This window comes from Panulirus ornatus, chromosome 6 (assembly GCF_036320965.1).
Source record: "Panulirus ornatus isolate Po-2019 chromosome 6, ASM3632096v1, whole genome shotgun sequence".
NCBI lineage: Eukaryota > Metazoa > Arthropoda > Malacostraca > Decapoda > Palinuridae > Panulirus > Panulirus ornatus.
In genome coordinates, this window is record NC_092229.1 from 48,875,692 (window position 1) to 48,888,440 (window position 12,749).

The 12,749-nt window shown below is 44.3% G+C and overlaps 1 long non-coding RNA gene across 2 annotated transcripts in view; it reads right to left on the reverse strand.

Annotated features, from left to right (window-relative positions):
• LOC139749214 (uncharacterized) overlaps positions 1 to 267 on the reverse strand; it is a 228,308-nt gene extending 228,041 nt beyond the window's left edge. For both annotated transcript variants that reach the window (XR_011712928.1, XR_011712929.1), the window contains exon 1: positions 136 to 267. This is a non-coding gene — a long non-coding RNA (uncharacterized lncRNA). The remainder of the gene's footprint in view (positions 1 to 135) is intronic.
• Positions 268 to 12,749: the final 12,482 nt, after the last annotated feature.

Sequence of the window (12,749 nt, forward strand, 5' to 3'; positions counted from 1 at the left end):
GATAACCTAGCCCTTTACTTACACTTCCTACTTAAATAGCTAAATCTTAGTAAACTCAAGCCTTGTCCTACGCCACAGCATCTATTCTAATCCACTTTTTTTACTCCTAATGATGAAATTATAACTATTTCTTACCTGCTAGCGGTTGGGATGAGTGGAAAAGAAAAAGCTTAACTCGTCGAACATCACAGATCGCTAGCTGTAGACCCAAAGTTGAACGAAAAGTACGAAACACCAACTACTAACACCCTTCCTCTGGAAATCGTGTGTCCTCTGCCTTTAAACATTACGCGAGCTTAGGTTTTAAAATCGTCAAATTTGTACCACGTCATATTTTATTGACATAATTGATCTCCACAACTACCTTCTGAATCCACATAAAACTACACTAACAATTCTAGTTGATTAGTTGTTTCTCGTTGGCATGTAATAAACTAAACTAGACGTGTGTACGACAGAAATAAAAATTGAACTAATTATTACCTATCGCATTTCCGCCAACAATTTGCTGTGTAACACTACGCCATGCTCGCTTTACACGAACACCCAACAAGCCTTCTTCATGTTTCATGTTTAACAACTACCTTGCTGCATCTATCTAGCTATTCGTAGGTTAAATCTTTTGTTCTATAATTCTTCAGGCAACTCTTATTTAACTCACAGGGTATGACTTTTTCGCAAGTAAGGATTCGTCGAAAGGAAATCTCTTATTGCCATCCCTCCTCCCTTGTGGAAAACAATTACGACATCTTGTGTTTAACGTCTAATTATAGTTTGACCTACTTTAGAAAGGTCTTCGTCCTGTTCTCTCTGAAATCTATAATTCTTATATATTTCGTCAGCTGTTCATTAGTTTCTAGCTCTCCCTAATTATCACTAATTTTTTGACTCATAGCAATCTGGTAAGTTTCATTATCGAATGTCAATATGCGGGGCCTAATGACGTCATTTTTTTCAAGTAGTGCCCTGTTTTGTCTGTAATTTACAATTCTTCTCCTACATTATATTCGTTAGAAATTAGTTCACATCTCTTCCCTAACTTCATTATCTTTTATTCAATATAATCAGGGACATTCCTTCACAAATGTAAATATGCGGAGCCTAATGACAACCTTTCTTCAAAAAAGTAGTGCCCGCTCCAGAAACCCAAATTCTTTTTGCAGGGTAAACAGAATTCAGCCTATTAGACCTTGTAAGAATTCAGGGTACACGAAATTGGTTTACCTCTGCACCTGCATTACAAACAGTCAATACATACAAAAACTCATAAAAGTTCGTGTGTGTGTGTGTGTGTGTGTGTGTGTGTGTGTGTGTGTGTGATGCAAGGAGACAGTGCAAGAAGGTTAACAAATCGATTCCTTATCTTCCATTTATCTCCCGGGATTCTCAGCCCTACAAGTCTCTTATCTATCATGAACATTGCCATCTTGTATCATCTTTGAGGATTTTGGTGAGCTAAGCTGGACTGAAAAAGCTCGTATAGGTGACCTCTGACCTCTGACCTCTACGGGAGTGAGCCTGACGCACATCCATATATTGCAAGGGATATAAGATCAGTGCTTAGGTCTGCACTGAAATCACTTGGACGTCTGCAGCAACAAAGGTCAAGTGGGAAAAAACATAGCCAATATTTTGAAGACTCTGCAACAGTGTGGTTAGTGTGGTGGATGAGAGGGTTGTGTGGTAGTGTGGTGGATGAGAGGGTTGTGTGGTAGTGTGGTGGATGAGAGGGTTGTGTGGTAGTGTGGTGGATGAGAGGGTTGTGTGGTGGTGTGGTGGATGAGAGGGTTGTGTGGTAGTGTGGTGGATGAGAGGGTTGTGTGGTGGTGTGGTGGATGAGAGGGGTTGTGTGGTAGTGTGGTGGATGAGAGGGTTGTGTGGTAGTGTGGTGGATGAGAGGGTTGTGTGGTCGTGTGGTGGATGAGAGGGTTGTGTGGTAGTGTGGTGGATGAGAGGGTTGTGTGGTAGTGTGGTGGATGAGAGGGTTGTGTGGTAGTGTGGTGGATGAGAGGGTTGTGTGGTAGTGTTGTGGATGAGAGGGTTGTGTGGTAGTGTGGTGGGTGGTCAGGTTACAGGGGTGTGGTGGTGTGGTTGTGGTGAGGTTACAGGTGTGTGGTGGTGTGGTTGTGGTGAGGTTACAGGTGTGTGGTGGTGTGGTTGTGGTCAGGTTACAGGTGTGTGGTGGTGTGGTTGTGGTCAGGTTGCAGGTGTGTGGTGGTGTGGTTGTGGTCAGGTTACAGGTGTGTGGTGGTGTGGTTGTGGTCAGGTTACAGGTGTGTGGTGGTGTGGTTGTGGTCAGGTTACAGGTGTGTGGTGGTGTGCCTGTGGTCAGGTTGTGACAGTCAACCAGTCAAGATGTAACAAGAGAAAGTAACAACAAGAGACAGTAACCCAGTTGTCACAGAAGCATGACAGTCATGTCATAGGAACATGACAGTCATCGCATCCGAGCATGACAGTCATCCAAATCAGCTGTCATGTCACAAATGAGCGTTTTGTCACAGCAACGTGTCCTGTCACAGATGCTTGTCATGTCACAGATACATGCCATATGACAGAAGCATAATGGCATGTCACAGATGCATGTCATATCACAGAAGCATAATGGCATGTCACAGATGCATGTCATATCACAGAAGCATAATGGCATGTCACAGATGCATGTCACATTACAGAAGCATGATGGCATGTCACAGATGCATGTCATATCACAGAAGCATGATGGCATGTCACAGATGCATGTCATTTAACAGGAGGCACGTCATGTGACAGGAATATCTCATGTCACAGGGAAACCTGTGGGCTCACTGTCTCACCCTCTCCTGTGGAAGACACCCACCTCTCTCTCTCTCTCTCTCTCTCTCTCTCTCTCTCTCTCTCTCTCTCTCTCTCTCTCTCTCTCTCTTTCTCTCTCTCTCTCTCTCTATCTATCTATCTATCTATCGATCGATCGATCTATCTATCTATGGCAGTAGACGACAAGCCACCAACCGGAGGACAGCACCACCCCATTTTCTTTTCTTTTTTCTTTTTTTCTAGAATGGTGCCGCCTCTCACACCCCAGTTTTCTTTAGCAAGACACCCATAACGCTTGGTACATTGGCATGCAGGTGTTAGCGGGGCGGGCAAACATGCAAGGGAAGGGAGGGGAAATGCTAGAGTTTAGACGCAGAAGAAAAGAAGCAAATATATATTATCTTAAATGTACAGATGATGCTGATGGTCCTGGATGTACAATTACTGATGCAGTCTACTGCCTTGAGCCGATCTGGCTCATACCTTCTCCTCAAGACCTGGTGTACCACAACACAATGACTTTATCTATTGTCATATGTTTACCTGTTTTTCTGTGCAACACCACAAGGAGAGTGTCATGCCTGGCCCTTCACCATCACACACCAACACCATCGCTTCCACAAACCTCCACCACCACAAACCACAAACCACCACCACCACAAACCACAAACCACCACCACCACAAAACACAAACCACCACCACCACAAACCACGAACACCACAAACCAAGACCACCACAAACCACCACCACCACAAACCAAGACCACCACAAACCACCAACACCACAAACCACCAACACCACAAACCACGACCATCACAAACCACCACCATCACAAACCACCACCATCACAAACCACCACCACCACGAACCACTTCTGCCACAAACCAACCACCACAAACCAATACCGCCACCACCGGACAGGATTAGACTAAAACCAGTTTATGTCTCGTGTCTTGATGAGGCACTGAACTAAACGTGAATAAATGATTCATCTTTATCTTAGCTGAGACACCATGAGCAACTGAAGCCCTAATTAAGGCCATCTAATTAACGTTACATATATTTATGTATTTCTTTGATCTCATACTTGATTGCCGTTACCCGCGTTAGGGTAGGAGCGCCAGGAATAGGTGATGGAAGACCGCATTCGCTCAAATTCATTTTTTATCTCTCATGTGTAATACACCGAAACCACAGCTCTCTACCCACATCCATGCCCCACAAACCTTTCCATGGTTTACCCCAGACGCTTCACATGCCCTAGTTCAGTCCACTGATAGAATGTCGACCCCTGTGTACCACATCATTCCAATGCGCCCTACCCCGTGCACGCCTTTCACCCTCCTGCACGTTTAGGCCATGATCACTCGAAATCTGAGTACTTCAGTGTGAGAACCTCAGTGTGAGAGCCTCAGTGTGAGTACCTCAGTGTGATTACCTCACTGTGAGCACCTCAGTGTGAGAGCCTCAGTGTGAGCACCTCAGTGTGAGAGCCTCAGTGTGAGTACATCAGTGTGAGAGTGTGATGTCAGGTGTGTCTGTCGTTGATCTTGCTGGTGAACAAAAGGTTCGAATCGCCGATGGATCTATAAAGATCTTGCAAACATCAGATACAAAGTATGTTTACATTTAGGTAAAATAGACAAAAAACAGTTTAATATTCTCTCTGACTTCCTTTTTAGCCTTCGTCTTTATCTTGGGTCCTCGTAATTATCATTACACACCTCACAGGATATGAATATCCAGTTGCAATATCCTCGATGGAAATTCAAACACCAGCAAACGGTAAAACTCCGCAATTTCACCTTCCAAATTCATATATGCATAATCGTATATGATGGGCCGTTGGAGGCATGTCTTGGGGGGTGTATATTCCCGGTCATTGAAGCGGCCATCACTACGACCATAACGTAAGTTTACGTTGGTGAGGCGGTCGTCAGCAGCGGTAGCTATGCTCTCTCTCTCTCTCTCTCTCTCTCTCTCTCTCTCTCTCTCTCTCTCTCTCTCTCTCTCTCTCTATCTATCTATCTATCTATCTATCTCTCTTCCTGCAGTGAGCGCTACGCGCTAGTATTATGATTGGAAGTCCCAGGTATGTCGATAAATACTCTCTCTCTCGTAGGCGCAAAGCAAGCAATAACGGAGATATGCCAGAGTGAGTGAGGTATGAGGAAAGAGGAATGAGAGGGGTCGCTCATAACTCACAGGTCAAGAGCCAGCTTGAGTATTCGTGTATTTAATTACCTATTTATACCTGGGGTGTTGGTGAGGGGGGGTTCTACATTCGAGGGGCCCCCAATCTTTTGATCTCTCTTTACTGTCTTACATAAGCATATTCATACAACTTAATCAAAAACCACAAATATTCTGGAAATTAATGTTATTATCACTCGGAGATTACTTCCTTCTAATATATATATATATATATATATATATATATATATATATATATATATATATATATATATATATATATATATATATCTTTCTTTTCTTTCTTTCAAACTATTCGCCATTTTCCGCGTTAGCGAGGTAGCGTTAAGAACAGAGAACTGGGCCTTTGAGGGAATATCCTCATTTGGCCCCCTTCTCTGTTCCATCTTTTGGGAAATTAAAAGAAAATAATGAGAGGGGAGGATTTCAAGCCCCCCCCGCTTCCTCCCCTTTTAGTCGCCTTCTACGACACGCAGGGAATACGTGGGAAGTATTCTTTCTCCCCTATCCTCAGGTATATATATATATATATATATATATATATATATATATATATATATATATATATATATATATATATATATATATATATATATAATCAACTGCAGTTACCAGTCGTGTCATTATGCAGTAATGAACATCCTCTTTAAAGATACAGTACATGTATCTGACAGTGAAGGAGTGGCATATCAATTCACTGGCATTTACTTTATACACATAACTAAAAGGTCATGAGAACTGACACTCATAATAATGCCAGGAGGAGGAGGAGGAGGAGGAGGAGGGAGGAGGAAGAGGAAGAGGAGGGGGGAGGAGGAAGAGGAGGAGAGAGGAGGAGGAGGAGGGAAGAGGAGCATATGTTATATCTCCATCAGATTAAGTTATCATACTCTCGCCTCATTCATTCATGCACCGATGGAACTGGCCTTTAATGAAAGTTTTTCATGTGATCATTTTTTTCTCCCTCGACTTTGAAATTCTCGCTTCGTTCGAGAGGACGTTCATCAATAGCGAGTTAAAAGTAAACCCCTTTTTTTTCTCTCTCTCTCTCTTTTGTTCGGAGTTTGAACCATCCTGTATTGAATATAATTCAAGGTAAATCATTTTTTTTTTTTTGATTGAGTCTTTATATTAATCCAAATTGCTGGATCAGAACATGATCTTGCAGTTATTCACACACACACACACACACACACACACACACACACACATACACACACACACACACACACACACACACACACACACACACACATACACACACACAAGCCTGAGCCAGATACCCATTCATCGACCAGTCCCGACGTGAGGATGAATGCATGGGCTGGTTGTGGGCAAACTATTTTGCGTCAAGGCTACGAACCCACGCAGACCCGACCTAGAGCAGTCCCGTGTTGACTCATGGTCAGTAATGCTAACCATTACACCTCAGAGACCCATTTGTGTGTGTGTGTGTGTGTGTGTGTGTGTGTGTGTGTGTGTGTGTGTGTGTGTGTGTGTGTGTGTGTGTGTGTGTGAGTGTGTGTGTGTGTGTGTGTGTGTGTGTGTGTGTACGGTGATGATAACTTATCTCTCCAAAGTTATACGAATTCCTCAAGCATCGCTAATTAGCGCGACCGTTAATGAGTTTCTCGGCCATGATAGACTATCTCTCTCTCTCTCTCTCTCTCTCTCTCTGAAGAAGTCATCTCAGACAACCTAGAGTATCTAACGATCGTTTGGTCATTACGGAAGAACAGCTCGTGTAAGGAGGCAATCCTTGCAGTATATAATTGATAATCATCACGCCATGATAATTAAAGTGATGAATTATATAGAAGTATCCGGATGCAAAGCTAAGATTGGTTAGTTTACTGTTTCCGTCCCCACAGAAATTTAGTATACCTCCAAATTTGACGAACCTAACTTAGCCTGACCATATCTAACCTAATCTAATCTAATCTAACGTAACTTTAACCTAACTCTAACCCGACCAAACCTAGCCTAACCTAACCTAACCTAACCTAACCTAGCCTAACCTAGCCTGAGCATATCTAACCTAATCTAATTTAATCTAATCCAACTTTAACCTAACATTAACCCGACCAAACCTAGCCTAACCTAACCTAACCTAACCTAACCTAACCTAACCTAACCTAACCTAATCTAATTTAATCTAATCCAACTTTAACCTGACATTAACCCGACCAAACCTAGCCTAATTTAACCTAACCTAACCTAACCTAGCCTAACCTAGCCTGACCATATCTAACCTAATCTAATCTAATCTAATCTAACTTTAACCTAACTTTAACCCGACCAAACCTAGCCTAACCCAACCAAACCTAACCAAACCTGACCTAACTTGAACCTATCTTTAACCTAACCTAACCTAACCTAACCTAACCTAACCTGACCATATCTAACCTAATCTAATCTAACGTAACTTTAACCTAACTTTAACCCGACCAAACCTAGCTTAACCTAACCAAGCCTAACCAAACCTGACCTAACTTTAACCTATCTTTAACCTGACCTAACCTAACCTAACCTAACCAAACCTGACCTAACTTTAACCTATCTTTAACCTGACCTAACCTAACCTAACCTAACCAAACCTGACCTAACATTAACTTATCTTTAACCTGACCTAACCTAACCTAATCTAACCTAACCTAATTTGAATATAACCTAATCAAACCTACTTGGGGGACTGTTTCTAGCCTGAGTTTTTTTTACAAAATACATCTATCAATGGCATATAACAAATTTCGTAACTTGTGTGTGGTGTAAACTGCAAAAATACCCCAAGAACAATGTTTTCTTCTTAGAAAACAAAAGATGGAGTGCATGTATACTGATGGTATGGATCATCATTATCTATCTAGTTTCATCAAATGAAAAATCATCTAATGTTTGGAGAAGTTTCTAAGCGCATGAAATAAACTGGTTTTAACGTTAAACCTCAGTGCTATAAGGAAGGTTAAATATGTGTGATTTGAAACACATAAAACATCTTTCTCAGCAACAAACCACTAGGGTCGTTTCGAAGCTGCTTGTTCATGTCGTCATCAGTAATTAATTAATTGGTTTAAGAAGATAGATCAGTGTGGAGTGGCCGCTTCAACTCCACCCAGATGTGGATTATGAGCCAGTGTGGATCCTCCACAACAGTCCACCCAGACGTGTGGATCCTCCACAACAATCCACCCAGACGTGGAGGAACATGAGCCAGTGTGGAGCCTCCACAACAATCCACCCAGACGTGGAGTGGACCATGAGCCAGTGTGGATCCTCCACAACAATCCACCCAGACGTGGAGAGGACCATGAGCCAGTGTGGATCCTCCACAACAATCCACCCAGACGTGGAGTGGACCATGAGCCAGTGTGGAGCCTCCACAACAGTCCACCCAGACGTGGAGGACCATGAGCCAGTGTGGAGCCTCCACAACAATCCACCCAGACGTGGAGTGGACCATGAGCCAGTGTGGAGCCTCCACAACAGTCCACCCAGACGAGGACCATGAGTATTCATGGAGGACAATACAAAGCGCGGGTCGCAAAGATACGACCATCATTGCTGGTGGAAATCATTAGCATATCTACTCCCACGGGGTTCGTATACAGCCGACTGTAAGTGTATGTGTGTGTGTGTGTGTGTGTGTGTGTGTGTGTGTGTGTGTACTGGCGGGGAGAGGAGGAGAGGACGACTGCGACTGCCCGCCCTCACTCTAGGGAGGAGGAGAGAGGGCTGCTCGCCCTCACTCCAGGGAGGAGGAGAGGACTGCTCGCCCTCACTCCAGGGAAGGAGAGGGCAGCTCGCCCTCACTCCAGGGAAGGAGAGGGCAGCTCGCCCTCACTCCAGGGAAGGAGAGGACTGCTCGCCCTCACTCCAGGGAGGAGGAGAGGACTGCTCGCTCTCACTCCAGGGAGGAGGAGAGAGGACTGCTCGCCCTCACTCCAGGGAAGGAGAGGACTGCTCGCTCTCACTCCAGGGAGGAGGAGAGAGGACTGCTCGCCCTCACTCCAGGGAAGGAGAGGGCAGCTCGCCCTCACTCCAGGGAGGAGGAGAGAGGACTGCTCGCCCTCACTCCACTCTCACAGTTAATACAAATATAACCACACACAGGCACACAAAAAGGGAGGGAAGGGGAGCGCATCCATGTCAGGCCTCCGGAGAATCATAACTTAATGCAGAGGGTCGCTCGCGTGGCAGCGGGTCCTCTTTGGCGCTCCAGTTCGCAGTATCCACATCAAGGAAAGCCCTGTAAGCCCAGAGGCTAACAACACAGGCGCGCGCGCGCCAAGCAACAGGACGATCGCTACGCGTATGGCCTTCCCAGGCTACAGCAGCGAGGTTAGAATTACAGTCCTTGACCACCTCCTCCGCCGCCGCCGCCACTGCCAGGCAGAAGGTAACGAGACTTCACCAAAATTCCAACCCCAGCACACTCGACGCTTGGCGGGGGTGGAATTCGCTGGCATCAGGTCGCCCCAGGTCCACACGACACTAAGTGTAACGAGGTCAGCGCTATTGAGCCCGTAACTACAGCCTTAGGACACTTCAGGGGAAAGGGAGTGAGTCTGGATATTGGAGAGGCGAGGGGTGGTGTGGTGTGGGGTGTGGGGAGATAACGTCCAACTTCCCCCCTTCCTCCCGCCCTCCACTACAGTGGGAGTGTGAGATCTTATCTCCCCGCCTCACCAGACCTCTCCCTCAGATAAGGAGATGGACCAAGTGTTGGTCAATAGACTATTGCAGTGGAAAACATCCCTCGGCCACTGGAACACTGTATATTCATATCAGTGGAACGCTGCATATTCATATCAGTGGAACACTGTATATTCATATCAGTGTACAGCCTTAATAATATCCCCTTTTATTCCCATTATCATATGAGATAACTAGAATAATTAAAGATTTAACGTTACTATATTACAAGATAAAAACAGACAACTGTCTCATAGAAAAAAAAAAGATCAATTTCAATCTAAATTTTCAAAATGCGTCTAAGGAGGATATACACCTGTCTATGCATTATAGATCAATATGTGTATAGCCATCAGTATTCAGAGTTTTAACGAACACCATTAGCTATATTCCCCTACGATCATTTTCGCATGTTAACCATAGTCTACCAGTTTGAGCAGTATCTTGAGAGCTAATTAATTGCTTTCCTAAATGCTACGTAGGAAAAGATCCACCCAGATCGTCTTGGGTTTACTGGAGACGAATACAGACAGCAACAGCCAGGAATGCACTGGTCTTAAGTACCTTCGACAGCGTCTTCCCTGGGAGGGGAGAACTTGTCTACTGAAGGAGACGTTGTCGAAACTCGTCGAGAAGAGATACATTTCCGCCTCGCTAACGTTCACCCATTTGCAGCTATGGACAACACCCGAGGGTGTGTGTTGCCCACTCACTGAATACAGGTAAAGAGGTATACAGGGTATACAGGTATACATAACGAGATGACCATTTTGCCTCGTCGTATATCTGCAAGACTGAAGTGGTCTGATATTTACCTTTAAAGATACAGTGGTATAAGCAAGTGGTCCACCATCACTGCTCCCACAAATATAAAAGAGACTTCATCTGGATTATCTCAGAGATGCTAACTTGGCTCCCAAGGTTCCAGTCTTAGCATGACATTGCTTTGAGGTAATCAGGATCAAAATCATTGCTGGTGACGTGACTGTCTGTGATTCTACCGACACTCAACACCTTCACGATGGACCAACAGTATATTCCCACTTCAACATGCTCGGCGCTCGGGGTCTATGCGGAATGACCAGACTTTGCCTTACCCAAAACACAGTATAAATGACCAACAAATCCTCATGTGGTAATGGAAAGCTTACTCACTCCTCCCTCATATTCCAGAAACCTCCACTCTCATCCTTCCACCTCCTTAAGTGGAAATGGAAAGCTTACTCACTCCCTCATATTCCAGAAACCTCCACTCTCATCCTTCCACCTCCTCAAGTGGAAATGGAAAGCTTACTCACTCCTCCCTCATATTCCAGAAACCTCCACTCTCATCCTTCCACCTCTAACAAATATAACACAGAGAAAACGCATACATTCTGAACCAAGCAGTAAACAACTGACATTCCAATTTAATTTTGACCTCCAACCCACCAAACAGACACCCATCAGAAACTACACTCCCTAGACAACCAACACCCATTACTGCAACACTAAAAACATCGTTGCAACACATCCAAATACCCATGATGCTTGCAACTACCATAAAGAAGACACTGAGCATTTACTACTCGAATGGCCAGCACTCTCTACACACAGACACACACACACAGACACACACACACAGGCGACAACACAACACTTTATGACGCACGTTCCCGACTGGTGGACGTGGCCTGTTTCCTGAGTGCTGCAGAAGCCTCATAAACCTAGAAGGGACTCCCGGGGCCGCATATATACATGCAAATATTACTCCCAGTGAAGGTCATTTCAACATGGCATAAGATGCACCCGTGTTACACGCAGCCAACTTGAATACTTGAGGAGGAAGAGGAGGAAGAGGGAACCAAGAATCAACTTTGCGCAAAAAAAGAAGGAAAAAGGAATAGACACGATATGAGTCAAGACAGACTCCAGGATGGGGAAAAACGTGGCTAAACAATGTTTCTTAAGAGCAGACACTGTTACCCCACGAGAAAAAGACGAAGTGCCCCCTTGAAGTATTACTGTGCGAACGAAAACAATATCACCATTTTCTTTTTTTTTTTTTCGTTTCTTCCTCCTTCCCCTTGCGCGTTTCTCACTTCATTAGAATGAAAATGAAAATGTATACTCAGTGGCCTGCTTCCACGGGAGGTACAAAGGCAGACACTTGAGAAGAAACTTGAGCAAAGTTTGAGAAAATACAACACACACACACACACACACACACACACACACACACACACACACACACACACACACACACTCCATTTTTTCCCCTTTCCTCGTTTTGTTTTGCGTACTGTGGTCTCTCTCTCTCTCTCTCTCTCTCTCTCTCTCTCTCTCTCTCTCTCTCTCTCTCTCTCTCTTCTTCTTCTTCTTCTTCTTCTACCTCTTCTTCTTCCTCTTCTCCTTCTTCTTCTTCTTCTTCTTCTTCTTCTTCTTCCTCTTCTTCTTCCTCTTCCTCTTCTTCTTCTTCTTCTTCTTCTTCTCCCTCTTCTTCTTCTTCTACTTCTTCTTCTCCTTCTTCTTCTTCTTCTTCTTCTTCTTCTTCTTCTTCTTCCTCTTCTTCTTCCTCTTCCTCTTCTTCTTCTTCTTCTTCTTCTCCCTCTTCTTCCTCTACTTCTTCTTCTCCTTCTTCTTCTTCTTCTTCTTCTTCTTCTTCTTCTTCTTCTCCCTCTTCTTCTTCTACTTCTTCTTCTCCTTCTTCTCCTTCTTCTTCTTCTCCTTCTTCTTCTTCTCCCTCTTTTCCTTCTTATTCTTCTTTTCTTCTTTATCATCAGACTTTCATCTACTCCTCGCCTCAGGGTAGACATCGTAATCATGTCTTGTGTGGTCGTCCAGTGTTCTGCTCTCGATCCAGCAGCTCCAACATTCCCCCCACACACGTCTTGCTCTCTCGCACTTCACTATGTAATCTACCAAGAACTCTCTTAATATTTTTTTTCCCCTTACACTCGAGATGTGTAAAGAGAGTTTTCCTCTCTCTCTCTCTCTCTCTCTCTCTCTCTCTCTCTCTCTCTCTCTCTCTCTGTACTTTGTGGGAAAATAGAATACCAAGGAGGTA